General features: G+C 35.1%; 1 protein-coding gene across 1 annotated transcript in view; it reads right to left on the bottom strand.

The window, feature by feature from the left end:
* LOC126818936 (orexin receptor type 2) overlaps positions 1-13,860 on the bottom strand; it is a 53,960-nt gene that overhangs the window by 17,569 nt on the left and 22,531 nt on the right. The gene's annotated exons all lie outside the window — the stretch shown is intronic.

Raw genomic sequence — 13,860 nt, forward strand, 5'->3', positions numbered from 1 at the left:
TGCGACGGTCAATATAAAAATACATTTTCGCTTTTGACTTTGAGATCGGATCGGTCTAAAGTTTATGCAACTTTGGAGATACACCCACGCACACGGTACTAAGATCCAGACAGTTTGTAGTGATGTTCACAAAGATTAGTGCACACTTACCTGGATTTTTCGATAATTGCACAAATCTATACTTATATATGCAATTATGTTTAGTGGAACATATTACATTTTCGTAGATGTGTTTTAGACCATACATAATCATGCGGTATGCATCTAATTTTTTAAGACTTACGTCTTTCTAAAATATAATTATGAAGAAAACAAATAATAAATGTCAACGGTAGATATACTATAGCCGCCCGACGTGGATCCAGTTGGATTAAAAATAGGGCATGCATCGAACGGGCACCGACTTGCTCTCATCACATCCCGTTTATGTCATCTGCAGATGATGCCTAATGTTAAAAGAATTTTCAATTCATTACTTCTTTTATTGTAAATATGGAACGGAAACGCAACATATTGGACTTATTTCTTTTAGAGATTTAACTTTTACAATATTGAAGTATGCAAGGGATTGACGACCAGGGACTTTAGTTAGCCCTGGGTCTATTATTGACATTTTATCAATAGTTTACAGCTCTATTATAAAACAAGAATATAAGACACTTGTCATAAAAATTTTTATAACCAATAAAAACCAATTTTTAAGGGATGCATTAAAATATCATTATGTTACACATTCGATATAGCAAAATGAAATGAAATGGGGTTTAATATCATGCTCCGACTGGGCTATGAGAAAGATTTTGCCCGGAAAGCGGCGCCACGGCCGATCAATGTGTACACGGAACTGGTTTCCGTCCCATCCGAAAGATTAGACAGCCGTCCTTGTCAGGACCTCCGTCCTGCACTACTGACAAGAGAAAACCGCGACCTCCAGGCAGGTCAGCCAGCGTTATTGTACACCATTTCACATAAGAGTCGGGAAACAGACAATTGTTGGTATCTTATTGATGCTTTCAATCTGTAACATAGTTCAAAGGTGTAATTACGATATTTTATCATATAAGATACTGTGCTCGATAAGTGCTTATTGTTTAGCCTTGGAATCCACATTAGAACGACTTACATGACCGTTCATGCCAATGGAATAAGCTATTTAATTGAGGTTAGTGACCACAAGCTTTTAATCAGTTTGTTTTATGTTTAACAAGACAATCAGTTGTTCCAGTAGTAGATTAATAAATCCATTTGATGATTGTGTTTACAATATAATACTTGAAGATCCTATATGTAGTTTTAGTTTAGGACGGTGCGCTTTGAATACAATGCCATTTGATAATAATGTGCCCCGCAGCTTCAATCTCACCAAATGGATACATCACACCGTATAGAAAAACTGAAAAATTCATAAATTGTGGGGCGATCCTCATTGGATGGATTACGGTATAATATACTCTACAAAATATCATCCGGGTATTTCTTAAAAATTTACATATGATAATCCGCACAGCTAAATCTTAAAATCGTCCAAACAATACTTTCACTAGCCAAATTCTAAAAACAATCTGTGCTCTTATTTATGTTCTCAGTCGATAAAAAGGACATTCTCTTAAGTATTTCATGAAAAGAATCACCGTATTGGATCCACCCTAGAATGTAACACAATCTGCTACTGAAACAGCCAAAGTGTATATGGCATATGTATCTATAACTATAAATATAATATTTTACAACCAAGTCCATTAAAATAATGACAGAAACGCAATTTTTTGTTACTCCCAATGTTGGCGAATCTCTATTTTTTTGTTAATTAAATGAGCACACAATTGGTTGTAAACATGTCCATTTCAAGAACACTTAAGAACCTGCCTTTAATCTTAGCACATAACACGGCCATTTTCAACCGGAAACTATTCACGCAATTTGTTAGATCACGTTTGAATTCGCCGTAAGGCTTACAAAAGGTGTTTTACTTGATACAAAGTCTCTCCGCAGAGACTCATAAACGATAGAATAAATAAAGTTTCTGACATGTTGCTCAAATATGTCTTACCGAATTCAATTTCCTTGCCAATTTATGGCCGAAATAATTACTTGCGGTTGTCGTAAACGTTAGAATTCAATGTGGGGATAACCTACTTGCGGCCTTTCGATATAATTTCTTTCTTTAGAACCGGGAGACATGGGATAGATAAATTTTATAAGAGTTCAGAGAAGAGGAATAATGTATTAAGCCGTTTGATGCTCACTGGGGAAAGGTTTTTAAAGATTTTCATTAAGCTAAAATCGGAGTATGAAAGTTTGTCGTGAGGGTTGAAGAAAGGTTTAATCCTTTACAAAACAAAGACAGAGGTTATAAAATATGTGATATAATATGCAATAACATGTTATATTCAACAACTATTATCCCAAAATTGTCAAATTGATTATGGATGTAACAACTTTGACTATAACTACGTAATTCTGACATATAACGGTGATTGTTAGGTATAATGTGTGGCTCTAACTTTCTTGTACTTTTGTATTTATGATTCAGATTGAGTTTATTTTACTCACAAGATATTTCACTAAACCTGTTTGGTCTAACTTATAAAATGCAATACATACTGCTGATGAAACACTTTACGTGTATTTGGTGATATCGGCAGAATAATACTCTCGATAAAATTATATCATTGCCACAGATTCCAAAATATACGCGCACCAGCAGGGAGGCAGCAAGGATGTCGCGAAGAATGAGACAACTAAAAATAGCGGAGGCATTAACGCGGTATAAATGGGAACTGTGTGTTTCCTCGTTATTATTAACCGACCAATCCTAGTAAGTTTGAAAAATAAATCCTAAATTCTCAGACCGAACATTGTTACTTTGTATCGAAGATCTGACATGGATGTACCCTTAAATCAGAAAATAATTCATCTGATGTTTTGGTTTCTAGTGAATAGTTTATATTCTCTGTTCAGAACCTATATCTTTAGTACATTGTGCACCCAATTAATAATATGAAACCCCAAGAAGAAATATCTCTTTAGCACTTACTGACCAATATCAATTTAGGTATCATCAATTACAATGCTCATTAAATATTAAGCTTGTATGTTGAAAGTCTAATTATGAGGTGTTAACTTCAGTGTTTCTAAAGAGGCCATGATTGTCTTCTCTATCTTACCTAGTCTTAATGTGTCCATAATGTTTTGCACTTGGTAATAATGTTGAACTAAAGGAACTGGTTTAATGTTGAACTAAAGGAACTGGTTTAATGTACCAAAGTCCCACAGATTTGTTTTTACAATTACATTTATCATCTATAAGAATTGTTTAAGCTTTGATTTAAGGAAGTTTTCTGGTTAAATTACGTAGCCTACCATCAATCATAAAGGGCATTCAAAATTCTATAAAGGCAAAGTCCCAAATCGTTGTAAATCGAATGGGGAATTTAACACTGCAGCGTGTCAAGTCGATAAAAGTACATTAGAATGTGTGCCAGAAAGACAAAGCATCCACGATCCCCATGTACGACATTGCTACAAACCATGAAAGGGAAAGTTGGGTTTGGATGAATAGCTATGTGCCATACCCATTGCTAATGTTCTTTAAGTCTACTAGTTAAATAACCCTTGGCTACATGCATAATTCCCCTCTCCTACGAACGTTAACATGGAATGTGCAGGCCCTGGCATAGCGATTGATCTGAGAACCAGAAATACTGACGACTAGGTCAAGTTAATGAGCATTGAGGGTGTGTTGTAGCAGATTGAGATTGACATATAATTATTGACTTATATGTCCAGTCTGCCGATAAAGTGTTGCACTTAATTTAATTATATGTCCAGTCTGCCGATAAAGTGTTGCACTTAATTTAATTACTGAATGAACAGACCTACATTTCAAGCAATTTTGATTTTCACAATTGTTGTAGATATCACACATTACAAATGATCATTCTCTATGTTCGTAAGTGTGATTAGAGGGTGCCAACCAGAAATCATTAAACATTTATGCCATCTTATCTGAATTTAGATCGGTTTGTACTATAGACACCATGCAATATTGGGTCGCATATAACTGACAAGTATGGATGGAATATGTTAGGTTTTAGTCCTCCCTGGTATGACGAATGGTATATTTTGTTTAATGTACGCGGTTGCGTGATAGAAAAACCCAATCTTTGTACAGACCCAGCCGACCAAATTTACATAACTAGTTGGAAAATTTAATAAAATGCCAATCTCCTAGAATTCATTCTAGCTTTTACCATATCAATAAGGTATTAACACTTCGACACTAACATTCGCCAGTAGATCAACACAGACCATTTAACGTGGCTTCTAGACAACCTAGCATTGAATGGTAAAGATGGAAGATGGCAGCTATATAGAAAGCCATCAATATCTTGTAAAAGGTGCATTCATCTAGTAAAGAAATACACGCGAACACGATTCTGCCAGACAGTTACATATGTTGGCCACTAAGCTTCGATATTACAATCACAGCAGACTTCTTACTCAGAAGCATTGATGCTTGTGTTTGAGTCTATCATTGGTTGACGAGAGATTCTTCACATGAGTAAATTGCTTTGTTGATAACTAATTCTACTGATAAATGTATAATGATTCAAAACAAGTAGAGTTCTAATTACTTTGTATATTTGCACAACGAGACGATATGATGAGCTTTAACTTCTCAATCACAAACTGACTTAATGAACATCCGAGCACTAACTTGGGGAAATATTAGCGAACTTCCTAAAGGATCTCTAAGAAGCAAAAAAGAAAAAAAATAAACACATAAAAGAATGCAATTAAAGATTCTGTCAAATCTTGAACGTAATCTCTTCAGTTAATGGATATACAGTGTGCTGAACTGTAAGAGACGGTGAGGATTAACGTCCACTCAGCACAGTTCAATATATCTGAGACTAAAATATGATAATTAAATACTTAAATAATTCATTAACGCGGTAAAAGGAAGCTGGAGATATCCCAAGGGGGTAACACCATTCATAGTCATGAACAAATGCAGAACGAATTCTAGACCAAAGCGCCGCCCTCACCATCGCTATTATTAAGGCTAAGTAAATAGTGTTTGTTTCATTATGGTATCATGGTGACATATTTTAACGGTTTTCCAAATCTTATAAAAATTGTAACCTCTAGAGTAGGAGTGTCAAACACATTTCGATCCAGGGGCCACATTAAATAAAAGTGTACATCACGTGCGCCGGAGATATACAAAGATATCAAGACAAAGAAAATTGTATTGATTTATTTGACTAAATCGTTCCATATTACAATAAAAATAAAATAAAATAAATAAATAAATAAAATAAAAGCAATACAATACTTTGTAATGGAATAAATTAGCTATATATTTTTTTTAAATTTTACAGTAAATTTGTTTAGATACAACCACATAAACATTGCTAACATTCAGAAAATTATGAATTTGCCAAGTTTTAATTTCAAGTTCAACCCTCTGATAATGATTTCCACTGCTAGTTTCTAAGAATTATCGACACGTCAGTTTGTTGAAATTTGTTTCGAGGGCCGAATCTGGCCCGCGGGCAGCATGTACCTGTTATACAGGGACCACAAGCTAAAAACGCAATTTTTCGTACAACCAGGGGTCACAATCAAGGAATTTACGTTCCGATATGCGCGAATATCAAAAGGAACCGATATTATTGGGTTATAAACATACATTTCAAGTTTCATCAAAATCGGATAAAAATTGTGACTTCAAAAACGTGATTTCTCGTACAATTCATGAAGTTGCATGCCAATATCGAAAGGAGCCGAGATAAACCTATATTTCAAGTTTCGTCAAAATCGTATAAAAATTTCTAACTTTACTCAAGTTACTTTCTTAGAAATGTCATGAATAACGCATATCATACGGCTTCCGGCTATATATTAATATGTTTAATTCATCTAAATGTCAGGGGTGTCTCTTTGCATAAAATTTCCCATATTACGGTGAATCGGGGAACAAGCATATTTTAGATTAGAGAAATATAGCTTTTAAAATCAGGAAGGACATGGTCTATGGGCATCAGGAAATGCACTTAACCAACCAGTAACTCTTCGTCATTAAATCAATAAAACTTCTTTTGAACTTTCATCTGTGAATGAGAAGAAGAGATACTAAAGTAACTGATTATTTTAGGTCAAGACCGATAACATCTTAATTCACAGATTGTCTTTTAGTATACGTCAGCTTTGATGTTGTTAACATGGTCAGTGCATTAGATATTATCTGTTAGTTGTAACATAGTTTAACTGATCACTTAGAAATTGGTCATCACTATGATGGATTATAATTTAGTGGTTGTAGCACCATGTCTATATGTGAGATATTGTTAGTTCTGTCAACTTCACGAATTCTATTACGAATACTGTCATGAGAACGGCAGTTATTTTGGTACTTTTTTCCAGATACAGTCCCAATACTATTACACTAATGATTTTCGGCGTGCCCCCCCCCCCCCGTGGCGCAGGACAGAGGACCTGGTAAGCGACAACGTATATTCGTTCGGATGGGACAAAAGCCGAGGTCCCGTGTACACATTGGCGTAAAATTTCCCTCATAGCACACTGTATGGCGTATGCTTGTCTTTATTAGTTCAATTGAGGCAGAACAGTGGACGCTAAACCCCATTTCATTTCATTTCTGAACAAACCCAATGTATCATCTCGTATTTATGGGCTTCGACTTTGAACAACCCTTAGGATAGATGGCACTCTAGTTCTAATATTATTAATGGTATATATTAGAAGTGGTATTAGGGTGCGCCAGAAAAATATGATTGGCATCACTTTCATAGAGTGGTTGTAGACTTTGTCTATTTTTATGCCAACTTCATAAATAAATGAGAAGTGGTATGAAGTGTTCTAGAAAAAATAATCATACCCTGCATCGATTAATCTTTAGCGATTGTAGCACTTTAATCAACTCAAGTGGTATTGGCTGACATATACTGCCTAACATCCTTTAATACCACAAGCCTATTGGAACTGAACCTGAATCTTTTTTCAGGATATCGTAACCCCCAGAAATGTTCAGCATTACCGGTGAGAATTATTAAATTAATATTCAAGGGGTCGTTGCAAAATGAATATATCTCAGCAGCTGTATAAATTTAAATCTTAATTTGACCTAAAACAAAAGATTAAAGGCCAAACATTTTCAAATCTGCACCCACAGAACTTTGGTGGTCTGAAAAGTGTGATACCCGATAAGGTCAGGAAATCTTAAAGCAGGTTTCATAATGCTAATCTTGATTATTCTGACTGACACGCGTGGCTTTGTATTATTAGTTTGGATTTCAAACCGCTTACATCGACATCACGAAGTTCATTAAAATATACATTTCTGTTATAATCTTTATTAGAAAATATATTATACATTGTACCAATAAAGAAACGTTTTATTTTCCTTCTGCTGGGGTCTTTGTTAAATAATTAGAGAACATTTTATAGCTCATTTAAGTAATATCCACTCATCTAAACAGGGCAAATCCTTCAAAGATATAACTTAAGTAAAATCCAAGAATATAGTCATATTTTAAAACTCTCAAAATATACATTTGCACCTGCAACAACTTATAATTAAGAAATTGAGAATTGTCAGTTTTCCCAAGTACCATTTTTCATAAGCACTTGTCACTCACTAAACTTCGAAAACATTCCATTAAAATCTTAAACTTCTTGAATTTGTCTAAAGGGGGTTCAATTACTTGACTATTGCAACAGTAAAAGCAAGATTAGCACTCGTCTGTTTAATAGATATAGCCGGAAAATCACGCCTGATGTGTTTAGTGTCCATTACCATGAGTCGCTTATTTGGCTTACAGTCAGTCACGTAATGGCAAAATATTTAAGAAGTAATTCTACGCAAGTCTTGCAAAGTTTTTGTCTTAAGACAAAAGATGTACAATGCGTGGCATGTACCATTAGACAAAAATCCGATAAGAGTAAATGCAAAATGTAAAAAGGATATTCATTTGGAGAATCTGTTAATTCATAAAGCTGTGTGCATTATCTAGATTAAATGGAAGAAACATGCAGCCTAGTTAAATGTGCGCCATTGGTAGACCGATTATAGTGAGCTAAGAAAATAGTACTTTGGGAATGTTATCGCTCAGATAAAATTCAGTGACTAAATCTTATTAAATCTACTTGAAAAGCTCTGAGAAATCTTAGTGCTAGTGTTAGTGTTAAGTTTTGGAAAACTAGAGTTTTCAAGTATGGTTGGCAAGATTTCATATCCTAGGCTATATTTGTTTTGGATACACCTATTACTTTTCAAAATTCAAGACGTACTTGATATGTCGCATAATTATGCAGTTAAACAATAGGGGACCAATTCCTTATGTCGGTTAAACGTAGCCTTTTGTGTCGATCAGTTCTGAGCTGCTAAATATTTCAGCGTGGTCGATTTACATAAATCCACTTGAAATGTATGTGGAATCTGGGACTACAACTTTAAAACGTAACACTGTTTTATTTTGTTGGTATTACAGCTTTGTGTGTATAGTATTTCTGCTAATATTACTTGAGAATTGTAACATCATTGTAACTTTGACAATAAGTGGATCAGATTTGGCAACTAGTATAATGTATACCAATGTTATCTTGTGCTGAACAATGGTGTTAAATGATGATATTATACTTGAAGGTTCAATCCGGTCTTCAGAGGACCAGCTTACAAGTAAATTTTATTATATTTTTCAAATGTAGACGGATAAGAGCTCGAACATCAATTTAAACAAACCTTAATGCATGACCAAATGTTTCTCCAGAATGCATTAATATATTTGTTAAGACAGTGTACAATGCATTAAATCCTTAGCAAGGTTCGTCGATTCTTAGTTCTAATAAATGAGTTTTCAAATGCGATTTGAATGTAATAATACAAGGTGATTTCTGAATAAAATATTGTAATTTGTTCCATAGTAATGGCGCATAAGATGAAAAGGACCTCTCGCCTTAGGATCCTAGTCTGGCTCGAAGTTCTACTAACAGTAAATCATCACTAGAACCCTTGTATTTCTTACTGGAGTGCGGGTATGTATTAAGTATCGAGGAGCTAAACCATTAAGACATTTGTATGTGAAACAATATTTTAAAATCAATTCTAAATAATACAGGAAGCCAATGAAGATTATTAATAATCTTGAGTTATGTGCTCGTGATAACCCGCACCAGTAACCAGGCGAGCCGCGGAATTTTGCAGTTTTGAAAGTAACCTAACCTGTAGCCCAGTTAACAAGAAGTTTAAGCAACCAAAAAGTGAAATAACAAGTAGCATCAACAGATAAATATTATAATAGCCATTAACATGATTATCCGTAGTAAAATGTGAGTCAAAGATGGCTCCAATGTTTCTTGCAGTTTGTAGTGAGGATACAATAAAATAAAACCAAGTACGAACAATCCAAACCATAAGACAGAATTCGAAGTCCTAAAAAACTTTATAGGCAAAATAGTGTATTCAAGCAAAATAGTGTAATCAGCAAATGGACTGCTCCTCGTGTACAAAATACACGACAAACAGTGGTAACAGGTGTCCGGAAGAGTAAGCTTACCCTGCCTGGCCCCACACCCGCCATAGCTGCATCCAAACTATTAGGCGAAATGTCAGTAAAATAGCGTGATTGGCCAATGAACAGTTTTACACACACGAATTGAAGGATCGGAGTCAACGTTCCTAAGCACATTTTAAGTTCCGATTTGTTCGTAGAAATTCAGTTTGTCATCGTTTAACTTAAATTTTGAAGTCGTCCACATTTTAATGTCATATTTGCACAGTTCAAGTTTTGATAATTGGAAACACGACCGTGTTTATGTAGTATATCTCCAAGGGGTGATGTATAAAGACTGAAAACTATCGGCCCCAAAACTGATCTTTGCGGAACGCCACGAGAGAGTATGTTTTTTGGGCAAAGTGTGATCAGCAACTATAAATGTTTGATGTCTGTTAGATACGAAGTAATAAGTTCAAAAGCATTTTCTTTGATTCCAAACACTTTCTGTAGTCGAATTAGATGGTAAACAGTATCTAAAGCTGCGAATAAGTAGTTGATGTCCTTGTGTGCACGTATAAGAACAGTTTCAGTGCTATGGTATTTTCTGTAGGCGCTTTGGAACTTTTCCAATAAATCATGATCACTAATATGAGACACAACGTTCTAAAAGCTTCGATATAAAACTTAAATCAGACACTGGTCTGTGGTTTCTCCAAAGATTTCTGTCACGACTTGGGCTTTTTGTTTAAAGGAAAAACAATGACATGCTTAAATATATCAGGGACACAATTTTCACTTAGTGCAGAATTGATGATATCAGCAATAACCGCAGAAAACACATTAAGATTATCCACTAGGAGGTTTTAGAAGGGATGTGAGAATCACAATTATGATTTCCACCGTCTGCTAATAATGTTGAAAATAGTTTGAGATTTTACATGCAAATTCAAATTGAATACCGGAAAACCACTAAATACCGGAAAACATCCTAAATACCGGAAAACACCCTAAATAGGTAACCCGGAGCCTGGTCCTCTGTGTGCGGTTTTGGTCCAAGTGAGGGCCGATGAAGGAAGGTCAAGGTCATTACGATATGTTCGTTTTACAAATAGCCCCCCCCCCCCCCCAAAAAAAAATAAAATAAAAAAAAATCCGATTTTTTTTCTCCAAAATTTTGTTGATGCCTATTATGCTTTGAATGTTTTAAAAGACGCAGTCAGTCTACCTCCATCATTGACCATATTTTATTTTGTATTTTAATTTTAGTTTTCAGTAAATTTCAGTGTTTTAGTATTTCAGTAGTTTAAACACAGCCCTCTGAGGGCCCCGTTATATGCCGATTGCGCCGTCTCCTGATTCTTACTAGTAACGCTGGCATCAGGGTTGTACGAATTAGTGGAAGGCACGATTAGGCCAACTCCTCCCTAGGTAACAAGAAATCGCATCATAAAACAGCAAGTATCATCAAAAGCGAGTTAATAAATCTCTGAATAGTTCGAGTTGAAGTTCCAGGTTTAATCGCTATGTGTCCTAATCACCAAACGAAATGGATGCCACGCAATTCTCGGACAGGCTGTAATCTGAAAAGTGTCTATCCTTTCCAAGAGCTATCCATCTCGTTGGAAGGGCTAAAAATCTACTTGTTTCTGAGCTTACTTTCATTCCAGGGTCAAATATAATCACTTGAACCATAATAATATTCAACATATTCCATCATATTCCGAGGGCCGCACACAGGATTTTTTTCTGGATTACTTTTCGAGCTTTTTCCCCCAACTCGTTGACCAGTTTTCCTTGAGAAAACCCCAACCTTCGCCCAATTGTCCATGAGAAAACTACATATTCTATCTTACTGCATTGACGGGAAGTAGTAAGCTGGACGTCTGTGAAAAGGGTTGATCGATTAATTTTCAAGGAAGCAATTGTTGTTTTTGTTTGTGAAATAGAGGACTCTAGCCGATGAGGCTACTTTCCCCCCGAGAACCTCAGGCAACCAATTTGTTTTATGTACTACTATCGTAATAAAACATTACTATGTTAACCACTTCCTGGTGGCTGAAGACTTACACCGAATGCGTATTCGGAAAAAAAATGTCCCCGAGAAAATGTTTTTTCCGACAATCGATATTCGAGATGTCTTCTGTTGCACAAATTATGCTGCACTGTGTAAGAACTTGCATCCTTTGATCTGAAGATTGTAGATGGAAAAGTATCATTTTCACTATTTCAAAGTAAACCTGCATTTTCGTATATCATCCCGTAATTTGTGATTAATGACAATGACTGTGGAAATAATATGGGTTGAGGAACGGAAGATCTATGTTCGTTACGTGACTGGACAATTCCACCCCCGTCCCAACCTGACGATGATCCCTCCCGGAGCGGCACAGTTTACTCTTCTAATATAAGTTTTCCGGTAGCTATTTAGTAATGCGGAGTTTGGTCCTCGTGTGTGTTTTTGGACCAGGTGAGCGCTGATGAAATAAGTTCATTAACATAAAAGCGAGCGATCGCCTAACGGTCAAAGAAAAATTTCTTTTCGGATTTTTTTTTAACAATTTCTTCTCCCAAATTTCTCTCAAAAAAAAAATCAAATTTTTTCCCAGTATTTTTCTCTGTAAAATTATTTTCTACGGAATGTTTTTTTGTAAAACCAATTTTTCGAAAAAATTCGATTTTTTTATTTTTTTGGAGAAAAAAAAATCGGATTTTTTTTTTTTTGGGGGGGGGGGGGGGGGCTATTCAGGTGTTTTCCGGTATTCAGTATAAAATGGCGTTTTCCTGTGTTTTCCGGTATATAGTATGGCCCTTGTTTGACCTGACCATGAAGAGATTTTAAATAATTCACGTTGCTTATTTTGACTGTTTTCAATTCTATTAGACAAACATGATTTCTTGCCCTCTTTTATTTTATAGTTGAGTTCATTCTTCTTAGATTTAAAGGTTTCCTTATGAACATGAAGTTGGGTCTTATACCATGTTTTCTAAGCTTTGTTTTGGACTTTTTTAGTTCAAGTAACTGTAACTTTAATAAAAGTAAGTCTTCAATGTCAAACATTAAAAAAAAATTAACAGAAACTTGTCAGACATGGAATACATAAGCCTTCATTGTAGACCCAACTATCGAATAACTCATTATTTTGTATGTTTTACTATACCTGCACTAAAAATATTTTGTTTTTTTTAGATAAAGTAACACGCAAAAAGTATAATTATTGACGGCATTCGGAATTGCGTAGAGTACCTTGAGCGTAAGCGATGGAAATTTGAGGAAAACTTTAAATTTTAATTTGTCAGGTAAAGCTACTCATTTCATGATTGATGGACAACTGAGTAGCCTAGATCGAAATAAAGATGTTTCTACCTGAAGCAACTGATTTATATTATGGAATGTTCTCCGCAGTAAAATGAAACCTTTATGTATATTTTCCAATCACTTTCAAAGTAAGGAAAGACAATGAAGATTCGTTGTTTGTCCTTGGTCATAAAGGTTTATTAAGGACTCGGTGCGCCAGTTTATGTCTACTAAAATATCAAATTCCTTATAGCGTTATCCACGCTAAGTATGTACTAAGATTAATTATTGTCCTCCTCCTTTCGACGGAGATAAGAATTTGATTGGTTGATGTTTTGAGACACGATAACTTTTGTTCTAATTAAATGAGAGTAATGGAACTTGGTGTATAGTTTCAATACATCAAAACTTTGACTAAATTCGATAATGAGCATTTTCTGCTCAGGGTAAGCAGAATGATAAGCAATTTGATTGGTCGAGACTTTGGAACACAATAACTCTCCTAAGCGAGGTAGAATGTTCAAACTTGTTGTAGGCATACATTATGTGAATGCCTTGATAAGAGTTCAAAGATGAACATTTTCTGCTTATGGTAAGCAGAGATAAGCAATTTGATTGCTTGATGCTTTGGGACAGATGGCTTTAGTTCTAAATAAGTGAGAGTGATGAAACTTGGTGTATAGTTTCATTACATCAGTTCCTTGACTTAGTTCGATAATAAGCATTTTCTGCTTAGACTAAGTAGCGATAAGTAATTTGATTGGTCAAGACTTTGAAACATAACAACCCTGCTTTTAATTGAGGTGGAATGTTTAAACTTGATGTAGATGATCATTAGGTGATTTCAATGATGGGGTTCAATGACTAACATTTCCTATTAAGCGTGTTTCGATGCTTTGATACAAGATAACTTCAATTCTTGCTGATGGAGAGTGATTAAACTTAGTATATAGTTTCACTACCAGGTACTTCAAAACCTTGACTGAATTTGATCGTGAATATTTTATGCTTAGACTAAGTATAGATAATCAGTTTGATGGC

The sequence above is a fragment of the Patella vulgata genome, chromosome 4 (assembly GCF_932274485.2).
Source record: "Patella vulgata chromosome 4, xgPatVulg1.2, whole genome shotgun sequence".
In the NCBI taxonomy this organism is placed as follows: Eukaryota; Metazoa; Mollusca; class Gastropoda; family Patellidae; genus Patella; species Patella vulgata.